This window comes from Apodemus sylvaticus, chromosome 11 (assembly GCF_947179515.1).
Source record: "Apodemus sylvaticus chromosome 11, mApoSyl1.1, whole genome shotgun sequence".
NCBI classification, from domain to species: domain Eukaryota; kingdom Metazoa; phylum Chordata; class Mammalia; order Rodentia; family Muridae; genus Apodemus; species Apodemus sylvaticus.
In genome coordinates, this window is record NC_067482.1 from 44,520,177 (window position 1) to 44,529,756 (window position 9,580).

Consider the following 9,580-nt stretch of genomic DNA (forward strand, 5'->3'; position numbering starts at 1 on the left):
CGTAGTTGCTGGGAATTGAAACTCAGGACCTCTGGAAGATCGTAAAACACTGAGCCATTTCTCCAGTCCGGTAAATTACACTTTATCATAGTGTTTATAGATACAGGGGCAAATATGCTAGGAAGTATTCTACCTTAAAGCCAGACCCCCAGTCCAAGTCCTCTTTTCTTAAAATAGTATTATTATTTCATCCTGGGTATCTATATTTATACCCCAACTTAGGTTTTTGTTTGTTTTTATTTTTAGTGGTACTGAGGACTGAACCCAGAATTTTCTATGTGCTATTCAACATATTTCCAGTCAGTTATCTACTCTGATTCCCTCTCCTCTCCCCATGACAACACTTTACAGAGTTCAGGCTGGCCTAAACTCTGCTTGTAGCAGAGATGATCTTCCTGCCTCCACAGCCCAATTTGCTAGAATTGCATTCCACAACACCTGCCTCCAGTTAAGAGTCTTGATGTGCTATATATCTAAAACCATCTCTACGTTTGTTTCACGATGCATATTTACATCTCTATACTCAATAATATTCTTAATCTCATAAAGTCCCTCCATCCCATAAATACAGTTGCCAGAGCCACATATTTGGCAGACATAATCCTGATTCCTTACACTGACTGTGACCCTCTCTGACGCCATCATTTTACCTTGTCTTCTCTCATACTGACATATCTCTATTTCCTCCACCATCACCTTCAAGCCCTATCTCTAACTTTTCTTCTCCTCCTTGAGATTTTTTTCTATTTATTTCATGTGATGTGTGATGCATGTGTGTGAGCATGTGCAGGCGATGCTGTACATGTGGGTCAGAAGACAACTGGCAGCAGCAATCTATTCTTTCTTTCTATCACACAGGATCTGGTGTTAAACTCCTTGTCAACCTTGGCACGAAGTGCTGTTACCCCCTAAACCACCTTACTGGCCCCTTTCTTTTTATTCATCTATTATGTATTTTCTAATTAGACTTGGACATCATGAAAACAAAGCATATTGTATACAGACCGAAGCACCAATACAGTGCTTTGTACATGTCAACTTTTAATAAATATGGAGGGAAGAAAAAAGGTAAACATAATACATGCAAGGTCTGGTACTATTCGCAGTTCCCAGCTTGCGTTTAGGATCTTGGAATGCATCCCCAGGGGACAGCAAGGACTCCCACTGGGTTTCTCTAGCTGGCACCCTCAGCCTCATTCACCTTCTGTCACTTATCTCATGTCACTGTTCCTCCTGGGCTGTCACATAACCAGCCTTTGTTCTACTCACCTTTTCTAGGTTCACCCAAGCTCATGATTTCAACAGCAATGTAACTGACTCTATTATGGAATTCTCTCCAAAATCCAAGAGTAAAATGCCTGACACACTGCCACATGGCTATTCCAGTGTGCATCAATGTTAAAAAGAAAAAAATCTTTTGGGCTGGGGAGATAGCTCAGCAGTTAAGAGCACTGACTGCTCTTCCAGAGGTCCTGAGTTCAAATCCCAGCACCCACATGGTGGCTCACAACCATCTGTCATGGGATCTGATGCCCTCTTGTGGTGTGTCTGAAGACAGCTACAGTATACTCATATACATAAAATAAATAAAACAGGGTTTTTTGGATTTGATTTTTTGAAAATAGGGTTTCTCTGTATAGCCCTGGCTGTCCTGAAACTCACTCTGTAGACCAGGCTGGCCTCGAACTCAGAAATCCGCCTGCCTCTGCCTCCTAGAGTGCTGGGATTACAGGCGTGCACCACCACCACCCGGCTAATAAAATAGTTTTAAAAAAAATCTGTCTTAACTCTATGGTTTTCAGAATCATGGTCCATTCCCTTGGTAATACATTCAAGGACTTTCAATGGCGACCTGGTCCCTCGACTTAACAGCATCTTCTTCCTATACTTCACTTCTCTCTACTCCAACGGCATCCATCAGGTGCTTCTGAAAGGAGGGAAGTCAGCATAACGCATCTCTGAGCCATGCCTGCTCAGCTCGCATGCCCTACATCACACCGAAGCAATATTCCCGAGCTCCGTCAACTGTAGCCGGGCGGCAGTGGTGGTGGAGCGCACGCCTATAATCCCAGCCCTTGAGGAGGCAGAGGCAGGCAGATTTCTGAGTTCGAGGGCAGCCTGGTCTACAGAGTGAGTTCCAGGACAGCCAGGGCTACACAGAGAAACCCTGTCTTGAAAAAAACTAAAAACCAAAAAAAAAAAAAAAAATGTCACCCACAATCCCGAAGTCTGATTTCAACTCAACTCCCATTGCATTCTGGGTATACCTTTACCTTAGCACCTTTGAATTCACTTTAGACTATTATGAAAGCCTTATGAGCCAGGCACTGGTGGCGCACGCCTGTAATCCCAGCACTTGGGAGGCAGAGGCAGGCAGATTTCTGAGTTCAAGGCCAGCCTGGTCTACAGAGCGAGTTCCAGGACAGCCAAGGCTATACAGAGAAACCCTGTCTCAAAAACAAACAAACAAACAAACCAAAAAAACAAAAAAGATTTACCATCTCAGCACCTGCAATATTCAGTTCTATAATCTCTTTCCCACAAATAAAGTACCTACAAGAACCATTGCAAAATCATACAAGACACTATGGATAGCAATGATAGCCTTTGTACCCACCCAGAACTCCTTCCCCATCCCTTGCTCCATCAGGGGTCTCTTTCCCATTAAGAGAACCCAGGCTAAAATGTCATCAAATAACACAGAGAGGCACTAACATGAAACTCTAATAGATGAGCCTGTGCTGATGGGAACGACGTCCTATCCTTAGCAGAAAGAGGAATGAGGCCCGGATGTGCTCTATGTACAGGAAATTTGCCTATGGTCAAATTCCCACCCTCGTGACTACCTCCATCATACAGTTTCTATTATATTGTCATATGAGCCAACAACATCCCACCCACCCACACAGGCCACTTCACTCCAAAATGCCCCAATAACAAGAAAACTGAAAAGATAGAAATTAGATGTCAAAGAATGTTTTTCATTCAGGCTTAGAAATTTTTCATCTATCAAATCCAATATCTCTGTTCTTTCTCTTCTAAGTAAACTCCCAAATTACAATTTAATTGCCTTTTTATTATGCTTCAATGCAAACCAGATCATATTTTTCAGACACTTTGTTATACCTTAAAAGGTACATGGTAAAATGACGAATAAGAAAGCAATTAGTGTGATTATTATGAGAACACAGAGTACTAAGGAAACACACGGCTTGAGTAACCCAGTTTCGTGTCAAAAGATTTTTAGTAGAATATCGCCCACACTTGAGACATGGCAAACAAGTATGACTTAGCAAACAAAGTACAGGTAGCCATGGAAGTAAAGAGGCACTCAAGACAGCCAGAGGTTTCTCTAAGACTGCCTAGATTTAAAGAACTGGGCATGTTAAAGAAGAAATGCAAATCTCGAAGACTAGCTCACTGAGGAAGGGGGAAGGCACAGGAGGACGAAGTAAAGTTGAAGTCAAATTATACGGAAGTAAAGTTGAAGTCAAATTATACGGAAGGAAAGACTAAAGGCCCTGGACGAGCAGTGAGGAGGCTATTAGAGCAACCGCGCTGCGGCCATGCCAACAGTGGACTGCAATGGCAACACTAAGGACAGCAAACACATCCAAGAGATGTGTGTGAGAAATAATCCAGTGAGGCTCAGTCACCCATTACAAGTAAAATGGGAAGGAACACAGGAATGGCCTATGTACTGCCAAGCAGTATAAGCACATGCACTACCTAGTTTTATCTTTCCAGGAAAAACGATGCAAAAGGGAGAGCCCTGTGTACTTTTTGGTTTGAGGATGGGACAGTTGATGATAACTAGTTTTGGAATATGAAGATTCTGAATTATCAGAAAGAATATCCAAATGGGCCGGGCAGTGGTGGTACACGCCTTTAATCCCAGCAACTGGGAGACAGAGGCAGGCGGATTTCTGAGTTTGAGGCCAGCCTGGTCTACAGAGGGGTTACACACAGAGAAACCCTGCCTTGAAAAACCAAAAAAAAAAAAAAACAAAAACTATCCAAATGGGCATGTCATTAAAACAGATGCCCAGTTACCAGAAAAAATTCCTGGGCTAACAATTTACAAAATTATCAGAACATTATGTGCTGACAGCACAAAATACCTTTTTAAATCAAGTATCTATCATCAACACCAAAAGTTATTTAATATCCCAATTGTTCTAGTGCAGCCATTCTCAACCTGTAGGTGGTAATCCCTCTGGGGTTGAATAACCCTTTCACAGGGATCACATATCAGAAAGCCTGCATAAATATCAGATATTCACATTATCACAAACAAATATATAACAAAATCACAGTTACAAAGAAGCAACAAACATCATCTTAGGGCTGGTAGTTGTCCCACCTTGAGGAGCTGTATTAAAGGGTCGCAGCATTAGGACAGCAGAGAACCACTGCTCTAGGGTGCTGGAAATGACATTCAGCCAGAATGCTAAGACTCAACACCAGCCTTCCGGAGATCCCTAGTCTATGGAGACTGGGACTCAGTCAGGGGTAAGTGCACAGGAAAGAATGCCGACGACTTTACAGCAGCTGCCACCTACATCCCAACGCTGAAGGTCCAGGGGAAAGAGGGTCAGAATGGAAGGAATTCCAGGCAGACTCAGAAATTCAAGACAAGATTTTTGGTGGGGTTTTATTGTTGTTTGGGTTTAGGATGGGGGGTGGTGATTTGTTTTTGTTTTGAGACAGGATCTTACTATAGAGCCCCAGCTGACCTGGAAATCACTAGACTAGACCGGCTTGGATGTGTAGTGACACCCGCACCCCCAGTCCCGACCCCCCCCCCCAGCCCCTGCCTTCCCGGTACTAGGATTACAGAAATGAGATACCATGCCCACCTAGAAAAGAGGGTTTAGTGCCCACTTTGAAACAAACAAAAAATTAAGTTCTATCCCCAATCTCCCAAACTCATTCTTAAATTTAATTAGCAGAAATACTTATTAAATATCCTTCCTAAAATATATGGATTAAGGATACTGGACCTTTAATGCCTGCACTTGGGAGGCAGAGGCAGAGGGATATTTGTGAGCTAGAGGCCAGCTGGATATCCAGGGCAATGTACAGGGCAACTGTATCAATTTTTTTGATAATCTATTTATTGCCTTTCTCCCTCCATCCATCCTTCTATCCACTTTTTTAAAAAATGTGTATGGATGTTTTTCCTGCATTCATGTGCGTGTACCACACATACACTTGGTAACTATGGAGACAAGAGGAGGATGTTGGATTTCCTGAGACCAGACTTACAGACAGCAGTCAGCAACCATGTGGGTGTTGGAAATGGAACCCAGGTCCTCTGGAAAGAGACAGTGCTCCTAACTGCAGAGGCATCTCTCTAACCCCCTTTTTTGACTTTTTGAGGTAGGATTTCTAGCTCAGACTTGCCTGGAACTCATTACATAACCAATAGCCCAGATCCACCCTGAGTTTATTTGCAACAGTCTTCCTGCCTCCGCTTCCCAAATCCTGAGATTACAAGCCAGAGCTGCCACAATAAAGGTTCTGAAACAGAAGTATTTCTAAGCTTCAGACTTCTCGCTGTAGTTGTCATCTATTGGACTTTGGCAGGTACATTCAATACTCTGCACTTTTTATCAGGAGCCAGGCCTAGAACCATCCTCTGCCACATCATGAACTCAAGGTCAATGCGGGCCTGGATGCCAAGTCCAGGGGGAAGCAGAGCTGGAGCTGACAATCCACACCAAGAACAGAGGCTGGCAGGGGCAGAGGCTGGCGGGGGCAGAGGCTGGCGGGGGCAGTCTGGGGACTTTTAGTGAACCAGCTTCAGTAAGAACAATGTGCAACTTCTGACCGGTAATTCTACCAATTAGTAATCATAAGAATCCAGCTGACTTATCAGTGTAATAACTCATAGGAATCAATGAAGCGTTCTTTTACGATGTTAAGTTATGTGTGTTCAGAGAGCCAATTAACTGCTGTCTAGGAGCACCAATAATCCCTGGAAGGCAATGAGCTCCGAGCTGTGGGATGAGAAGGAAAGGTGTTCCCAGCATTTCTGTGGCCTTCCTTCTCAAGTCACAAAACCTATGCTAGGCTGGAGGCCTCAGGAAGGAAAGGCCAGCAGATACAAGCAAATCCAATAACCAAAATCCTTCATCGTTTTAAAAAGTATACATCCTTACATATAAGAAAACTAAATTACCAGAAGGAAAAGCGTCCAGGTGAGAATCCAGCAGTCACAGTTCGTCCATGTACATCCATGTGTACATCCATGTACATCCATGTGTACATCCATGTACATCCATGTGCATGTTGGTGCTGACCCTACAATCAGCTCACTTGGAGTAATTTTTTATACTGGCACATAAAATAGGAATAATATCTTATGTAACTGATGGGCTGAACACATTTTTGAAAATGGAGTCATTCTCCCGGTATCAGAAGGCCAGATATGGTGGAGTGTATACTCATTTGGGAGGTAGAGGCAAAGGGACTTCTATATGAGTCTGGGGCCAGCATGATGGTCTACATAGAGTTCAGGGCAGCCTATATAGTCAGACCCTATCTCAAAAGAGAAAAAAAAAGAACAAAAACTAAAAAGGGCCATGGAAATATATTGAGAGAGAGGTTTGGGACTGGAGAGATAGCTCAGTGGTTAGGAGCACAGACTGCTCTTCCAGAGGTCGAGTTCAACTCCCAGCAGCCACATGGTGACGCACAACCATCTGTAATGGGATCTGATAACCTCTTCTGGTATGTCTGAAGACAGCGACAGTGTGCTCACATACATAAAATAAATAAATCTTTAAGGAAGAGTGGAGGAGAGAGGGAGAGGGAGGGAGGTTTAGATCATAAAAATATAGGTTTTCCTGAATCTCATGTATACTTCGCTTGGGTGACTTTTAGCTACTTGAATATTTCTCAATCTCTTCTTATCTGTAAAACAAAGCTGACAACAGTGAGTGCAAATTTCAGAGTGAAGCAAATTAAACACTAAAGGAATACTAAAGTGCTTAAAACAGGCTGGGCATCAGTAAGTGTGTGATGTCATTACCATGCAGATGAATAAAAATGTATTAATCTGCAAAGAGGAGTATCAAGAGAACTTCAATCTCAACTTCTATATAAACTACCCTAAAGGGAACCTAACGGATCTGCGTGGACACCCACTGCCAGCCTGAGAGCTGGCTCTGCCTCAGACTTACATGACTCTGTGTATGAAAAGCTGAAGGGAAGGGAAGAGGATAGGCAGGCACGCACTTCTAAAATGCAAACTGATTAATAAAGGGCTCTGCTGGATATAGTTAATCATACCTTTAAAACACTTGAGAAGCAGAGGCAGGTGGATATCTGAATTGAGGCCAACCAGGAATACATATGGAGACCATACCTCGGAAAAAATAAAGTTTCCTTTGTATATCTCACACACACACACACACACACACACACACACACACACACACGGATAAACAGGATTAAATCATGGCATTTTAAAAGACAAATGTATTTTTAAAGCACACCTACGTTGATAGGAGTTAGCCTCTAATTGTTTGTAAGATAAATGCCTTTACCATGACTTAAGCACGCTGTTCTATTCAGTACTGCCATTTGACAGCGACTAAAGCCAACAGGTGAACAGAAAGCTCAGTCTGAGTACAGTACACTGATCTGCAGGGAAGGGAGGTCTGTTACTGCTTTCCAGGTTGGGGTGGTTGTTGTTGTTGCTGCTGCTGCTGCTGCTGTTTTGATTTGGTTTTTTGTTTTGTTTTGTTTCCTCCTTAACTAAGTCATTGTCTCTCTACAGAAAAGCAGCAGCCATTTCTTTCTAATTCTTCCCAATATCTCCACCTCTGTAGCACACACACACCCCCATCTCCACAGAACATTTAAATAATACGTTGGCATAGTAACTGAAAATTGACTGACCTTTAACAAAAAAAAAAAAAAATCGGCTGAAAAAAAACCCGACCCACACTTATCAACACACAAAAACGCATGTTTATGTTTCTTAATAAACATAAGAATTATTTCTGTAAGAACTGAACCAAAGGAGTTCGAATGAGTTGTATCTGAGAGTTAATTTGAAAGCCGACGGTGGAAGTGATTGGTTTTTTTTTTTAAGGATGAAAAGGCAAATATTGCTATCAAAGGGTAATAATGTATTAAAAGAAATTAACTGGGAGCGGAGAGGCAGCTGCAGATCAGTCATTGTTTTCTAAAAGGCCAGGTTGTCTCCGGGATTTTTTCCTAGGGGCTCAACCAATCCCCACCTTTTCTGAGTTAACCAGTCTCCAGGCAAGCCGCGCTTGCTGATTGGCTCGGAGATACCAAGTAGAAAAAGCATCCAATCCTTCTCAAGTCAAACCTGTGCTACGGAGGGAGACGTTACAACCACTGCATGGCAAGAGTGTGTACAAACCTGTCGGTGCAGCAAAATCACCTCCTACTCCTAAAGCCATGAGCGGAAGGATTCCCTAAAGCCAGCCGGCTCTGCCTCCGATCTGGCATCGACCTAAAAAAAGAAAAAATTCTTCCCGCTCTCTTTTTGGGGGGAAATAAAGAAAGTGTTGTAACCAAAAGCGCAAGAGGGATAAAACTCTGCTCCCGGTCTGGCTCACTCTCTCGAAGCCCGGTTTTCGGAGAGCACGAGGGAAAGTTATGGATGGGAAGGGGCGAGGGTCGCAGGCGCACACGCCCCGAGGGAGGCAAGCCTGCCGGTGTGGAGGGAGCGTGCGTGTGGTTTGGAAGTGAGTAAATAAACAGCTCTACTAACACTACGAGCCCGGGCAGGCGGCCCAAGTTCCCACAAGGCTCGGCCTGGGAAACGGCGGGGCGCTCACACTGGTGCGAGGTCAAGTCGGGGCGGGAAGGCACCCGGAGAGTCCGGGGGCGGGAGGGGTGTGTCGGGGCCTGGAGGCCCGCCAGGCGCTGGAGGCCGGGGAAGCTGCCGTGGCGCCCGCCTTCGCTCGGCCTCGGGCCCCGCGCCAGGGCCCGCCTCCCGCGACGCCTCACTCCCCTTCCGCCCGGCGCCCGGCCCGCGCCTGCCCGGGCTGCCGCGTCTCTCGCCGCCCGCCTCGGGCCCTCCTCCTCTGGGACTCCGCGCTCCCGGGATTCCCCCCTGCTCTTTTCCTCGCCCGTCCCCTTCTCCCCGGGTCCCGCCGCCTGCCTCTCCACCGTCCACCTTTACCTGCTGCGGGAGCGGGGCGTCGAGGCCCGGGCCGTGTCGTCGAGTGAGCGCCGCGGGTCCGCAACCCTTTCCCGCCGCCGCCACTACGCTCTCCGGCGCGGAGCGGCGCGGCGCGGGGCTGGCGAGCAGCTGTGTCCGCGGGGGGGAGACGCAGCGAGCGTGCGGAGCGAGGACACACTGCCGCTCTCCGTCCGACCGGGGAAGAGCAGCCGCGCAGGAGCCCGCCGCGAGAGGGCGGGTGGGCGGCCGCGTGGGGAGGGGTCTCGCGGCCGCTGCAATGGCTGCCACGTAGCCAGGTGGGTCTCCGCCCCCGCCCCGGGGCCGCGACCTCTGCCGCTCCGCACCCCCACCCCGGGCTCTCCAGGATGCGCCGGCCCGGAGACCCGAGCCCACCGCTGCTGGCGCCTCGCC

General features: G+C 46.2%; 1 protein-coding gene across 6 annotated transcripts in view; it reads right to left on the reverse strand.

Annotated features, from left to right (window-relative positions):
• The window catches only part of N4bp2 (NEDD4 binding protein 2), a 66,577-nt gene extending 57,324 nt beyond the window's left edge, over positions 1-9,253 (reverse strand). For all 6 annotated transcript variants that reach the window (XM_052199516.1, XM_052199515.1, XM_052199513.1 and 3 more), the window contains exon 1: positions 9,170-9,253. The gene's annotated coding sequence lies outside the window, so the exon portion shown is untranslated. The remainder of the gene's footprint in view (positions 1-9,169) is intronic.
• Positions 9,254-9,580: the final 327 nt, after the last annotated feature.